This window comes from Protopterus annectens, chromosome 13.part0 (genome assembly GCF_019279795.1).
Source record: "Protopterus annectens isolate FY-2018-M chromosome 13.part0, PAN1.0, whole genome shotgun sequence".
NCBI lineage: Eukaryota > Metazoa > Chordata > Ceratodontiformes > Protopteridae > Protopterus > Protopterus annectens.
Genome location: NC_056747.1, coordinates 1100444966 through 1100461206, shown reverse-complemented (window position 1 = coordinate 1100461206; position 16241 = coordinate 1100444966). Strand labels below are relative to the sequence as shown.

The 16241-nt window shown below is 44.3% G+C and overlaps 1 long non-coding RNA gene across 1 annotated transcript in view; it reads left to right on the top strand.

Annotated features, from left to right (window-relative positions):
- LOC122788130 overlaps positions 1-16241 on the top strand; it is a 152943-nt gene that overhangs the window by 135706 nt on the left and 996 nt on the right. The gene's annotated exons all lie outside the window — the stretch shown is intronic.

Here is a 16241-nt window from a genome sequence, read left to right as displayed (position 1 = left end):
AACTTAATATAGCAAGGCACGATTAGATGCTGAAATGCTTACATCGGCAAGGTGATGAGCTTCCAGCTAACTGAACTCAACAACTGACTGTGATAACTGACATAGTTTTCTTATATTAGGTTCCAAAGAAAACAAAGCAAGTTGCTGTGAGTTCCATCCTGTCGATGCTGGTTATGGAATGACATCACATTTGATCACCTGACCCTGGCACAATGCACATCCAGAACCCTGCCAAGATCTGTTGCAGTATTTAAAAAAATATGGAACAATTTCAAAAACTTCTATTCTTCTCTTCCAGAATTCTTTGTTTAAACATATACATTTAATCAGTTATATTAACACTGTTGATACATTTTTAACATAAGCATCTGTACAAGTCAGTGTGATAATCAAATGACAAAACTATTAACAAAAATCCAGCTAACTGTGCTGGCGCATGATACACATGCACTGCCCTATTCTCCCTGGCACAGATGGCAATACCTCCTATCTTCACACTGTTCTTATTTAATTTTTAGTTACTTTTCCCACTTCACATCAAACCTGAGGAAGTTCTTCTAGATAAAAGCGATGTTGGTTAAAAATGTTTTTTAAAATGTTTCTGAATGTTGGTAGAAAAGATTCCTATGAAATTTTGAAGACTTTCGTTAACATTTTTTTTTGGTACTACTCTGAAATGCTTTCAGGAAGTTTTAGCAATTGTGTAATTTTTAGTTTAGCTTTTAGTTTATTTTAACATATCTGGGATTCACAGAGTTTGAAGTAGTGCAGCACTGTGTCGAATATCACACTGGTTTATGGGGGCAGATTTTTTAGCAAGTAAACATGCTAATTCTCTCTCTTATAACACAGTTGCCCTATTAAGCCACCCCATGCTTTTAAAACAGGTATTTAAATGGAATGGTGAATTTCTACACTTTCTTTTTTTCAATTTCTATTCGGATCACTTGTTTGTGTGTTTTTAATAAAGAAGATTTGACTTGAACCAGCTTGTGATTCCCTGCTTTGATTAGTGGATTTATACTTTGGAAATTTTTAAAGAAAGTATTTCTACCACCTGTTATTAGTTTGGATGTTCACAGTATGTTTTTTATTATTTGCCTGAACTCTAGGGAATCTTAGATCTTCCACACATAGAAGTTTCCTCGTTATTTGTTTTGGACACAGTATAGTGATATACTGGGTTTGTTAGACTTTGGGGGACATCACAGAAACTGTTTTGCTAGTTTAACATCTCAAAAGCTTTAGTCCTCTAATTGCTGCCTGTGCCTGGGATACAAAATTTAGTTGCTTAACCTTCATTTGCCTTCTGTGGGGCTTTGAGTAAGTGACATAATCAGTCAGTTCTCCCAGGTTGCCCCTGAAAAGTGACTTGTGTGTAGTGAACTTACCTGGGCAACAATTGTGTAAAATAACATAGAGAGAGAGAGTGTTCCCCTTATAATTGTTAACAGCAAAATTGTAATTTTGATGGTCGCTTTTCTTTATTTTTTCTTTTTTTTGCCCTTTCCCTATGGGGAGAGACCCCAGAATTTTTGTGTTTGTACATCATTGGTCAACATCTGTTTAGCTGATAAAATTTAGTTGACTAAACATATAGGTTCATAGGTTCATACTAGGCTATCTGCCCAAGGGCATTTATAAGCCTAGCCCATAGTTATGTGGCTTTCGCCACCACTTTAGTTTGAATAAAAACTATGCCTATCATTTTGCTGTGCCTCTGTCAAGCAGTGACACTGAAGTAATCCCTGGGGTATATCTGCAATCTCCCATCCATTGGTCAAGATTCCTCTTGAACAAGGCCAGAGAGGTGCTCTGCCTCACATGTACCGGGATTTTGTTCCACAGCATACGGAGTCTCTGGGTGATGAATCTGTCCCTCCAGCACGTTCTATTTATAACCGTGTCAAGGTTTAAGTCTCCCGCCCTTGTGGTTCTGAGGGATCTAGATTTTTGAGGTGAAGCATATTCATCAAATCTGGGTTTGACATGGCCTTATATGTCAGGCACAGGTCACCTCTGAGCAAGCGTGTGAGACTGAATAGAGCTGGAGTTCTTTCAGTCGGGCAGCATAAGACATATTTTTGAGACCCTTTATCCTTTTGGTGAGGAACTTTTGGGGCCTTTCAAGCTGCAGCAGGTGTCTGGTCAGATACATTCCAAACGGGCCATTGTACTCGATCATAGGTCTAATGAGTGATGAGTACAGGGGATGATGACCTCCTTGATCTAGATGTGAATCCCTTCATGATCAGGTGGGTGATATAGAAGGTTTTCCTAACTACTTTAGCAACATGAGTGTCAAACGAAAGGCTACTGTCAACCTGGGTCCCCAGATCTCTGATGACTTTTGCTGTGCTCAGTGGATTGCCACCTATATGGTAGCTAGAGGTAACCTTGTTTTTCCCGAAGGGTATGACTATGCATTTTTTGGCGTTTAACTTCAGGCCATGGCTCTGGCACCAGTTATCCGTTTCTGTGGGGCCCTTCTGGAGGATATCTGTGTCAGATGTGTTTTCGACTATGGCGCCCAGTTTGCAGTCATCTGCAAACTTTGTCAGCCATAACCCTCCTGTGTTTGCTTGTACTTCAGAAAAGTAGATGCCGAACAAGAGTGGACCCAGGACTGAGCCCTGTGGGACACCACTTGTGACAGGCTTTGAGTCTGACATGGCTCCAGCAACTCTGACCCTGTGGGTTCTGTCACTTAGCCAGTTTGCAACCCATCTTGTGATGTATGGGTTTACATTCAAGCTGATGAGTTTTTCGATGATACCTGAGTGGGGTATTGTGTAAGGCCTTTGCCAGGTCGAGGTAGGCTGTATGGACTGCCTTTCCTCATCAATGGCCTTGGTGACTGTCTCGAAAAAGTCAACCAAGTTTAAGAGGCAGGATCTGCCTTTGACAAAGCCAAACTGGGTTGGATCCAAAGTCTGCAAGTTCCCTATGTCTTTATTTATGAGTTCCATTATGATCCTCTCCATGGCTTTGCAGATAAGGCTTGTCAAGCTAATGGGGCGGTAATTTCCAGGGTCTGTGGAGGCACCGCCCTTATGAAGTGGGACCACAGTCGCCGTGCGCCACTCCTCGTATCCTGAGGTGAGGCTAAGATTAAACAGCTGTCCTAACTGTGGGTTTAATTCCTTGTTGAGTTCATGAAGCACACAACGGGGACACCATCCGGTCCCATGGATGCTGTGTTTTTGCCTTAGTGAGGCAGTTCTCACCTAGGCGTTGGAGATGTTTGGGGGCTACAATCCTCTGGAATAGATATCTCTCCTTTGGGGAGGGAGTTTGCACTGAACCTGTCAGCCAGTATGTTGGCAATGTGTGTAGGTTCAGTAATTTTCACATCATTTTGAACTAATTCTGAGCATATCTGGGAGTTTCCTCCTAGGTTTCTAACATAGCTAAAGAAGGCCTTATGATTCTCTTTAGAGTCCTTGGCGATTTTTCTCTCAAAATTTGCCTTGGATGATTTTATGAGAGCTCTTAGTTTTTACTTATAATGATCAAAGGTGTCTTACCTTTCAAGGATTTTGCTCTATCTTGTAGTAGCTTCCTCCTTTTGTTGTAGAGCTTGTTTATGGCTGGGGTCCACCAGACTGGACGCTTGCCTTTGGTACAGAGAGTCTTAGTTTTGTTTGGGATTGCCTGATCCATGCAGTCCTGTAGGTGCTGGTAGAAGGCATTTGTAAGTGATTCAGCGGTTTGAGTAATGTTTACCACTGGCTCAGGGGCCTTAAAGGAGACCACACTAGTTTTTAGAAGTGTGAATTCGGCTTTTGAGAAGTTTTTCACTGTGGTCTTTTTTGTTTCAGGTGGGGGCGGGATGAGGACCTCCAGCGAGATTAGTTTATGATCTGATCTCACCAGTGAGGGGTATACTTCCGGTGTTGAACATTTTGATCCCATGTTCGTGATGATGAGATCAAGTATGTTTTCTCCTCTTGTGGGGATGGTGGCTAGTTGATGTCCTTCATGGATGCATCTGCAGTCATAACAAGTGGGTTGTCCTGTCGTCAGGCAGCCCTGCAGTCGGCCGGATTCCAAAGTCCGGGTCCGGCTTCGCTGATGTCGCACTCCACCCGGCGTCATCTCTGTTGGTCTTCGGTATAAAAGCATCAGCCGGCGCCATTTTCCTCAGTCTTTCTTGCCGCATGGCCAAGCAGAAGCTGTTCGCAAGTGCCGGTCGGTCGGATCCAGAGATTACTTCTACCGAATACTACTTGAAGACTTCTAAAGCTAAGTACCCGTTGGGGACTCTTTCTTGCCTCAGCCGATGTCAGAAAAGTTAACAATTGTTTAACCTGTGGGAAACAAATACCTCATAAAGATTTCCACTCTTACTGTCTGCCTTGTTTAGGCCCAGCCCACGTAGCAGCCTGTTCGCCTGTGCCTCCTTCAACCGACGCTTAGGCGTCGGTCGGAGTTTGCAGAACAGTTTTTCGGTACTGATTTTGCGTACATTATGCCGTCGGATCCTCCGACTACCCAATCTACCAAAAACGCAAAGATAAAGACCGACACTCGCGGTCCGCGGTTTCGGCCCACACCATGCTAAAGCAAACCGCGAGTGTCTCGGTTTCAGCCGAAACCGAGAAAACTGATCAAAGTACAGCTGAACCTATTCTTACAACTGAGGCCCCTGCTATAACTCTTGAATCGACCTCAGAAATTTTACCCACTACGGTGGTTGACTTATCAGACACCATCCCTTGGATGTCTCTACCCCAGCACGTGGTGCTGCTAGGCCTCCAGCAGCCATGTCCATTAAGGCCTTCGCCAGGGCTAAAGCAGCCAAGACTACTAAATCAGTGCCTGTTAAACCCCCCACATCCAGGCCCTCTTCTAGTTCTCAAATGCTTTCTTTGGCAGAAGATTTAATTTCTTTAATTAGAGGATCTCAATCTCACCCAGACAGGGCCTCTCAGCCCCAGAGAAGAGACCTAGGGCAGAGCCCCCTGAGCCAGTGTCTTCTGATGATTCTGCTGATGAATCAGACATTACTGACCAGCCAGAGGCTCCCTTCTCCAATTTTGAAGATTCTGATGCTGAAGAATCCATTCCAGCTGCTTCCCCACCAGAAGAATTCTCCTTTGGGGAAACCTTGCATGCCATGCGAGAACAGTTCCAATGGCAGCAACAGGATTTTTCAGACTCCAGAAAAAGACTTAGGACCTTTCTGCACCTCCCACAGCACAGGCCCTTAGCTATACCTCCTGTTCTCTCTGTGGTGGATGATGCTTTCAATGATGTTTGCTCCGCTCCAGATTCTTTACCCCCAGCCCCTGCCAAACCAGACAGATTTTACAGGGTGCCAGATACTCATCACCACCTTTACAAGGCCCCACTTGCAGACCCAGAAACTATATCCCAGGGTCCCAAGGCAGTAGCACACCACAGCTAAAACCCTATTCCTTCTGAAAGGGAAGCAAGGTCATTAGACAGATGGGGTAAAAGGTCTACACTTCAGCTACTCTCTCAGCTAGAGCTTTAAACTGTCAGTTTCACATGATACAATACCAAGAGTTTATGCTTGATCAGTTAACTAAAAACTAACCACTGATGAATCTCTTGATAAGAAATATGTATTAGAGATGGTAAATAACATACAACAGGTTAGCAACCATTCCTTAAAATGTGGCTATGATGCACTGGAGGCTTCATTTAGATCAGCCATGACAGGCACAGTGATAAGAAGGCATGCATGGCTAAAGGAACAAGCTTTACGGATCATGTTAAAGCTAAGTTGCTAGATGCTCCTATGGACAAGACAAGTTTGTTTGGTACACCTGCCCAGCAGGTTATGAAGAAAATGGAAGAAAAGGCAAAATCTGTTCAAACTGTTAAAGATTTCTTGCAGGTTCAACCTCCAAGGTTTAGCAGGAACTGGCCTGCCAAAATTGGTCCTTTCCTGACTCCACAAAATTTCAAAGGGGCAGGAATAGGCGTTCCAGAGGCAGAAACCAATCCAGAGGAGGTGCCTACAGAGGACGACAGTGGCAAGGTAACAACAGAGGCACAGACGCAGCCACTGCCACTACATCAGCACAACCACAGTGACTTAATCCTAACTCCGCCTACCAGGGAACAAATAGCAGCTCCTCTAGGCGGAAAGTTAACCTTATTTTCAAAGAACTGGCACTACATAACAAAAGACAAGTGGATTTTACAAACCATAGATCAAGGTTACGGTTTCACTTCCACACTTTACCAGTCAAAGAGGAATGCCAAATCTACCTCCAAATCAAAAAACAGAGGCTCTACGCCAGGTAATGGAGTTAGCAAACATGAGAGCTGTGGAAAGAGTGCCAACAACAGAACAAGGAAAGGGTTCTATTCCAGACTATTCCTAGTTCCAAGAAAGGAAAAAGTTGGAGACCAATTCTCGACCTGTCCACCTTAAATACATACATCATTGTCCCAAAATTCAAAATGCTGACCCTACAGCAACTTCTTCCCATGCTGGGCAAGGAGTCTTGGCTGGTAACTCTAGATCTCAAGGAGGCATACCTGCACGTCCCCATTCGACCAATCTGCAGAAGATACCTCAGATTTCTTGCAGGATCAGAGCACTATCAATTCTCAGCATTGCCCTTTGGCTTATCTACTGCCCAGAGTATTCACAAAATGCCTGGCATCAGTAATCGCCCATTGCAGACTACAGGGAATTCAGATTTACCCATACCTGGACGACTGCCTACTACAAGGGGACAACAAAAGCAAGCTGACAACAGATTTACAAAGGGTCATTTACTTGCTACAAGGACTGGGATACACAGTCAATTTACAAAAGTCAAGGCTGATACCATCCCAAACAAGGACATTCTTGGGAATTGGACACAGTACAACAAATGGCATTCCTGACTACAGAAAAACAAAAGAACTTCCTCTTTACTTCTTGGCACTAACAAAACTGAACGAGTTAACAGCAAGAAAATTTCTGCAGGCCTTGGGCTTCATGGCATCATGCATAATCTTGGTCCCATTTGCCAGACTACATATGAGGAAACTACAGTGGTACCTAAAGAATTTATGGTCCCAACACAGACACAGTCTAGAAACAGAAATCCCACTAATTCCATGCTTAAAACAGGAGTTCCTATGGTGGGCTCAGGCATGCCAGTCAAACCCAGGCCTACCCTTTCGCAGATGTCAACCAAGCCAGACCATCACAACAGTCGCTTCAGACCTAGGATGCGGGGCCCACATGCTGGACAAATGCGTGCAAGGATTGTGGACACAGGATCAACTTCACCTGCACATCAATCTAAAAGAAATGCTGGCAGTAAAACTGGCAATCCAAAAGTTCAAACCATTCCTGAAAGAGGGCCAGTTGATGATAAGGACAGACAACACCACAGTCATGTGGTACATCAACAAACAGGGAGGCACTCATTCATACCCCTATGCAGAATGACCTTGGAGCTGTGGACCCTGGCACTCAGCTACAACATTCAGTTACAGGCAATGTTTGTACGGAAAGACAATACTCTAGCAGACATATTAAGCAGAACCACCGGATGCCCACGAATGGAAGCTGCACCCGGACATCTTCAAGACCATCTCAAAGAAATGGGGAATGCCACAGATAGACCTATTCGCATCACCTCTCAATCACCAGCTCAAAAATTCTGCACAAGGACATTCCACCCACTAGCATGGAAAGTGGACACACTCTCCTTCAACTGGAAAGGCCTAACAGCATATGCATTCCCACCTCTTCCTTTGATACACAAGGTACTACTAAAAAATCAAGGAAGAACGTCCAAGGATAATCCTGATAGCTCCAAACTGGCCAAGACAACACTGGTACCCACTACTGAAGAGCATGTCTCGAAACAATATGTGGCCAATACCCCTGATGCCTTTGATGTTAACTCAGAACAACTACAGCATCATACATCCAAACCTAAAAACGCTGCAACTGACTGCATGGAACATCACATAGCAGCAGCTAATCCAGAACTTTCCCAAAGAGTTAGACATTATTCTTGAAGCACGCAGACCTTCAACAAGAAGGAACTATGCTGGAAAATGGAAAAGGTTTGTCATTTGGAGTACCGAAAGAGGAAAAGATGTGTCAAACATAGATATGCCTAACATTCTGGAGTATCTGGCCGAACTTCTTCATCCAGGCCTGTCCTACTCCTCCATCAAGATACATGCATCCGCTATTTCAGCAGAATACAGCTTTGATCCACCTGTTTTTAGCACCCTTTGCTCAGGCAGTTCCTCAGAGGAATCAAGAATGTAAAACCTCCAAGGAAACCACCATTACCAGCCTGGGATTTAAACTTTGTGCTAGAAAAGTTGACACCATCACCCTTTGAACCAGCAGCAACAGCAGACCTACAACACCTGTCATGGAAAACTGCTTTCCTACTGGCAATTACTTCAGCAAGGAGGGTTTCAGAACTACAGGCCTTAATGGCAGTGCAACCCTTCCTAATCTTCCACCAAGATAGAGTGTCCATGAGAACTAATCCTACATTTATGCCCAAGGTGGTATCCAGAGTATCTTTAAACCAGGCAATCCACCTACCTACCTTCTTTCCCAACCCACAAAACAGAGAGGAAAGAATACTGCATACCTTGGATGTACATAGACAGCTACGCTACTACTTGGACAGAACAAAAAATAGCAGAAAGACTGACCAACTTTTTGTAGCCTATGCAACAGGAAGGGAAGGAAAAGCTATTTCCAAACAGACAATCTCCAAATGGATAGGAAATTGCATACGATACTGTTACTCCTTCCATGGAAAACCAATTCCACAGAACATAAGACCTCATTCTACAAGGGCAACAGCCACTACCACAGCCTTCTTACGAGGTGGCAACCAAAGACATTATTGAGGCGGCTACTTGGACCTCCGTGCATACATTTGCCAAGCATTATAATTTGCCTCTATATTCCAGATCCCGAGCAGGGTTTGCCACTGCTGTACTGCAAGGGATCCTAAACACACCATAATCTACTTTTATCCTCCTCCCTAGTTGGCTATGGTATTCTACCCACTTGTTATGACTGCAGATGCATCCATGAAGGACATAGTACAGTTTTGTACCTACCATAAATGTAGATGTCCGAACTGGATAGCATCTGCAGTCAGGATTACCCTCCCTCCTTCCCTCTGTGGTACTCCTAGGGTGTTTACCCTCCTAATAGCTAGCTGTTGGGGAGTCTTTTATGGTGTATTTGTTTGTATATATGTACATATATGCTTATTGTTGTGTTTACCTCTATCTATTTGGAAACATTGGCATCTATCCAAATTTTAGCCTGCAAGAGGGCTACTGGCATCTGGGGCAAGAAACACTGAGGAAAATGGCGTCGGCTGATGCTTTTATACCCGAAGACCAACAGAGATGACGTCGGGTGGAGTGCGACATCAGCGAAGCGGACCCGACTTTGGAATCCGGCCGACTGCAGGGCTGCCTGACGACAGGACAACCCACTTGTTATGACTGCAGATGCTATCCAGTTCGGACATCTACATTTATGGTAGGTACAAAACTGTACTTTCCATGGCATTTGAGTTTATGAACTCCAGGAATATAGTCGACAGATGTGTGAGATCGCACAGTTCTTGGGTAGGGAAGTATGTCTTTTCCTTGAGATTGTGCAATCTTGAGTTGGTATATATAATTAGCAGAAAGTGGGGGTGCAGGGTGGCTTGTGCCCCTGCAAAAATGATGTATTATTTTAAGTTCAAGTTTTGTATGCGACAAAATAAAAAATTTGATGTATGTGTAGTAGTGTGCCGATATTTGCAAAGTTGATGTTTTGTTGTTGACTTTGTAAATGTTAATTATTTGGGTGTTTCATTTAATTTCAGTACACTGACATTTTTTAAGTATATGTGTACATATACAAATATATATATATGTACACACTGCGTACTTTGTTTTGTGTGTATATAGTGTATATAGAGATCAGAGTGTGGACCCCCACAAGAGAGGTTACCACTCGGTGTATATAAAAATATTTTATAATTATATATACACTTTGACTGAGATGGTCTCACCGGTGGTAGTAATGACCCAAGGCAGTATTTCTTCTGAGTAGGGGAAATTTGACCAGGACACCAGTGAACTTGCCTTGCTCTTTTTGTTAAGTGCTCATGGATCTATTAAGTCCACCCGAGTTACCAAAAGCTCAGGCAGATGGACGTCTGTTTAGCATCTCCTCCAAAAGACAGCATGCTTAGGAGTATCACATACCCGATTTTTGCTACTCTACAGTGTTATTGTTGGAAAATGTATCCAAGCCCTTGCGATTTTAATGTAGTCCCCAGTCTCCTGGTCTTGCACCACTGAAGGTGAATGTGCTACCTGTTGATCCACTGACACTGTTTCCATTTGCTGTTTTGCTTTTTGTGTTTCTTAGTTTGCTTCATGAAATCTGTGAAAGTAATGCATTCTTACTTCCTTATAAGTCTCTCGGAATGTTTTGAGTTATTAGTTTTAATTTTGTAATAGAGTGGAAAGATTTCTGACGCATTGATCTTACAATAATCGGACATCACTGTGTGTAAAATGGCTGTATGTATAAATGAGATAAGCAAAACTTTTGTGCAAGTGCAACATGACTTTTCATAGTCATTTACTTGTTTAATGCTGCCAGTTTAAGGGGTAGTCAGAAAAGTGATGTTCGAGCATACAGCTGCAGTCATAACAGATGGGTTCTCCTGCCGTCAGGCCGGTCCTCAGTCGGACGAATTCCAAAGTCTAGGTCCGGCGTCGGTTGTTGTCGCTTCTTCCCTGACGTCAGTGCGACAGGGGTATAAAAGAACCAGCCGACGCCATTTTCTTCAGTCTTCCTTGCCGCGCGGTGCCCGAAGCAGAAGCAGTTCGCAAGTGCCGGTCGGCCAGCTCCTGAAATTAAGCGAAGTATCCCGTTGGGGAAACTTTTCTTGCCTCAGACCGATGTCAGACAAAGTTAATAATTGTATTTCATGTGGGAAACAAATACCGCATAAGGATTTCCATTCCCTCTGTATTCCTTGTTTATGCCCAGACCACGACATCTTGGTCTGTCGCTTTTGTGCTACATTCAACAAACTGGGCGGAGTTCGCCCAGCATTATTTTGGCAAAACATTTAACTATATTATGTCGTCGGATACTCTGACTCCAGTTTTGTCTAAAAAGCGCAAAGATAAGGACTGACACACGAGGTCCGCGGCCTCTACCGACACCACGCCAAAGCCGACTACACGTGGTCCAGTTCTCAGCGAGGCGCCTACGCAGCCCCTGACTACCGACGACACTTCATTGGCGGTGTCTCCTGTGCCCGAGGTCGCAGGCTCCTCAGCCCACACCCCGACTACAGATACTGAAGCCACTCTTGGCAGTGAATCTCAAAATGTGGACAGGCCTACCTCCTCTCAAGGTGTCTTTAGACCTTCCTCTTCATTTTCCATCAAGGCTTTCACTAAGTCTAAAGCAGCCATGCATTCTAAGAGACAAGCTACACAGGGCCCATCTCCAGGCCCCATGCCTAAAAAACAGATGCTTAAAATGGCTGAGGATTTAATTACTCTTATCAGGGTTCTCAACCCCCGGACAAAAGGCCCAGAGTGGAGGAAGAATCCCCCTCCTCTGATCAGGGCTCCATTATTTCAGAGCACTCTGATGATCAGGAACATTCTTACTCCCCTTTTAAAGACTCTGATGCAGAGGAGTCCATTCCCTCTGTATCCCCCCCAGAGGATTACTCATTTGAGGAAACTTTGCATACCTTAAGAGAACACTTCCACTGGGAAGGCCAAGGTTATTCAGATTCCAAGAAAAGGCTTAGGGAATTTCTCTTGCTACCTCAGCACAGGCCTCTGGCTATACCTCCTGTCTTGGACATACTAGATGATGTGTACTCGGAGGCCTGCCTTAACCCGGATTCTCTACCTCCAGCCCCAGTCAAGCCTGACAGGTGCTACAGAGTTCCTGACTCACACCAATTTCTATACAAAAGCCATGCTGCTGACCTAGAAACCATCTCACAGGGCCCCAAGGGAATTAAGGCCTCCACTGCTAAAAATCCATTGCCTTCCGAGAGAGATTCCAGATCCTTAGAAAGGTGGGGAAAAAAGGTATATACCTCGGCTACCTTAACCATGAGGGCATTAAACTGTCAGTTCCATATGCTAAAGTACCAACAGTTTTTATCACAATTGAAAAGTAAAATGTCACAACCTGAACAACCAGGCTTGAAGGCGTTGCAGGATTTGATGCATAGTGCAGAACAAGTGGGTACACATACCTTACAATGTGGTTTTGATGCTTTATAGGCCTCATGTAGAGCTGCTGTTACAGGATCAGTCATACGTAGACATGCCTGGCTCAAGGAACAAACTTTGCCAGATCATGTCAAAGCTAAATTACTAGATGCCCTTCTACAAAAGGATGTATTTGGTGCTAATGCTGAGGAGGTATTAAGGAAAATGGAGGAAAAGGCTAAATCAATGCAAACTGTGAAAGATTTTCTACAGGTACAAACCCCACGTTTCAGTTGAAATTGGCCTTCCAAAAATTGGTCCTTTCCAGCCACGGACAGACCCCAAAGAGGTAGATACAGGTGCCCGAGGGGCAGAGGGCAATCCCAAGGATCGTTTAGAGGCAGACAGTGGCAAGCTCCTACACAAAGAGGTGCTGAGGATAACTCGCAACCATTCAGAAAGCAAGCCCAATGACTTTCCCCTTTGCATGCCAAGCAAGACTCAAATGGCCAGCACCCTTAGACGGAAAACTGGCATTATTTTCAAAAAAATGGCATATTGTCACAAAAGACAAATGGATCCTGGACATTATAAACAGAGGCTACAGATTCCATTTTCACACCCTTCCAAAAATGAGAGGTATGCCAAACCTGCCACACAATCAAAGGGCAGAGGCACAAAGACAAATTACAGATCTCATAGACATGAAAGCTATTCAAGAGGTACCTACGCATGAACAAGGTCAAGGTTTTTATTCTAGACTATTCCTGGTACCAAGGAAGGGAAAAGATTGGAGACCTATTTTGGACCTATCCATCCTAAACACATTTCTACTCGTACCAAAATTCAAGATGCTCACTCTACAGCAGCTTCTTCCCATGCTGGGCAAGGAGTCTTGGCTGGTAACATTGGACCTCAAGGAGGCATACCTGCATGTCCCAATCAGACAAAATTGCAGAAGATACCTCAGATTTCTTGCAGGTTCAACCCATTATCAATTCTCTGCATTGCCCTTCGGCTTATCTACTGCGCCCAGAGTATTCACGAAATGCCTGGCATCAGTAATTGCCTACTGCAGATTTCAAGGGATACAAATATACCCCTATTTGGACGACTGCCTGATCCAAGCGGGCAGCAAGCACATTCTTCTGAAACATCTGGCTTATGTAGCAATGTTGTTGAATTCTCTGGGATACACAGTCAACAAAAAGAAATCAAGGCTAATACCCTCTCGGAAAATAATTTTCCTGGGTGCCAACTTGGACACAAACACCCAGATGGCCTACCTCACGCCAGAGAAGCAGGGGAAACTAACTCAATACTTCAGCTCACTAGCAAATTGCACCAGGCTGACTGCAAGGAAAATCCTGCAGGCTCTGGGATTCATGGCATCTTGCATCTTACTAATCCCATGTGCAAAGCTGCATATGAGGAAACTTCAATGGTACCTGAAAAACCTATGGTCTCAACACAGCCACAGTTTGGAAACAATAATACCACTAATTCCATGTCTTCAAAAGGAATTTCTGTGGTGGGCTCAAGCATGCCAAACAAACACAGGTCTCCCATTCAGCAAGCCTCAAGCAAATCAAGTCATCACAACAGACGCCTCGGACTACGCCTGGGGGGCACACATGACAGATCGGTGCATTCATGGCAAATGGTCCCAAAAAGAAAAGCACCTTCACATCAATCAAAAGAAAATGCTAGCAGTAATAAATGCTATTATAGCTTTCAAAGACCTTCTGCAACCAGGTCAACTATTGATAAGAACGGATAACACCACAGTAATGTGGTACATAAACAAGCAGGGAGGAACACATTCATACCCCCTATGCAGACTGGCCTTGTCACTTTGGAACATGGCCATGGACTTACAAATCGAACTACAAGCACAGTACTTGCCAGGCAAGGAAAACACGCTGGCAGACAACCTAAGGGATCTAAACCTTGTCATCACAATAAACAAAACATGCTGGAGGGATAGGTTCCTGACCCAGAGACTCCCCAGACTCTGGAATAGATTGCCCATACATGTCAAGCAAAGTGCCTCTTTGGACCTCTTCAAGAGGAACCTTGACGATTGGATGGGACAAAGGAATTTCACCCCAGGGATCACGTCAGTCGCCCTGCTAGACAGGGGTCCAGGAAAGTAAGTAATGTGGGAAGAAATAGCCAGGGAATTGTTATGGCTAGGCTTGTATAGGCCCTAGGGCTGATAGCCTAGTACCAACCTATGAACCTATGACAGATCCACACTAATGGAAGTTGCATCCTCAAGTTTTTACAGAGATAATCCAAGCATGGGGAAGGCCAGACATAGATTTCTTTGCCTCCCACAAAAATCACCAATTGACAAAATTCTGCTCAAGGATTTTTCATCCAAAGGCCTGGAGAGTAGACACTCTCTTTCAGTTGGACATCAATGACAGTTTATGCCTTCCCACCTCTTCCTCTGCTGCCCAAAGTTCTATTGAAAACCAGAGCAGACAGACCAAAGATGATTCTCATTGCTCCAGACTGGCCAAGACAGCACTGGTACCCACTCCTGAGGAGCCTGACGCATTCCCCACCATGGACCCTGCCTCTAATGCCTCTTCTCCTGACTCAGCACAGCTTCAAAACTCTTCACAGTCAGCTAAAAACACTCAATCTAGCCGCATGGAAGATTCCTTAGCATCACAACAGACCCTACTCTCCAAGGAGGTGCAGGATGTCATTTTGGAGGCCAGAAGGCCGTCTACTAGAAAAGCTTACTCCGCAAAATGGAAACGGTTTTGTCTGGAATGAGAAAAAGGGCCAGGATTCTGGAAAACTGAATTTACCTCAAATATTACAGTATCTAGCTGAGCTGCTAAGCAGTGGACTTTCATTCTCCTCCATCAAAATCCATGCCTCAGCCATTTCTGCAGAATACAACACTGATCCACCCTTATTCTCTCACCCCCTCTTAAGACAGTTCCTCAGAGGGGCTAAGAATCTAAAACCCCCAAGGAAACAACCAATACCTGCTTGGGATCTCAATTGCATTCTGGAAAAACTGACCTTGCCTCCTTTTGAGCCAGCTGCCTCATCAGATTTGCAATATTTGTCCTGGAAAACAGCTTTCCTTCTGGCTATTACCTCAGTTCGTAGAGTTTCAGAACTACAAGCTCTCATGGCTGTGCAGCCTTTTATCATCTTCCATCAGGACAGAGTTTCATTACGAACCAACCCGTCCTTTATGCCAAAAGTGGTATCCAGGGTAGCTTTGAATCAGGCCATACACTTACCTTCCTTTTATCCTAATCCTTAAAACAAAGGGGATAGATTACTACATTCCTTGGACATCCATAGACAACTGCGTTATTATTTGGACAGAACAAAGCCTTTCAGAAAATCAGAACAGCTCTGTGTCCTATGCTATAGGAGCTCAAGGAAAGCCAATTTCCAAACAGACAATCTCAAAATGGATAGCCCACTGCATACGCTTTTGCTATTCTTTTCATGGCAAAACTGTACCTACAGGCATCAGATCTCACTCCACAAGGGCCACGGCTACCTCTGCAGCCTTTCTCAGAGGAGTTCCTACCAAAGGTATTTTAGAAGCAGCCCCTTGGAGTTCTGTGCATACCTTCTCCAAGCACTACCACCTTCCACTATACTCCAAATCTAGAGTGGGCTTTGCCACTGCAGTCTTGCAGGGCATTCTGGCTCCTCCTAGTTCCACCTAGTGCCTACCACCCCTTTTTTAACTTTGGGATTCTACCCATCTGTTATGACTGCAGCTGTATGCATGATGAACATAGTACAGTTTTGTACCTACCATAAATGTAGATGTTAGAGTGCTAATACAGCTGCAGTCCAGGTTTCCCTCCCTCCTTCCCCTCTTGGGACAGGCCTATTGGCTAACATATCCTCATGCAACCAGATTGGGGTATTCATTCATGATGTATTTGCTTGCACTACTGTATTTTGATTATATGGCATTGCTTTATTACACAAATTTATGTATTGCCTTCCTTCTGGGGGCACCTGAC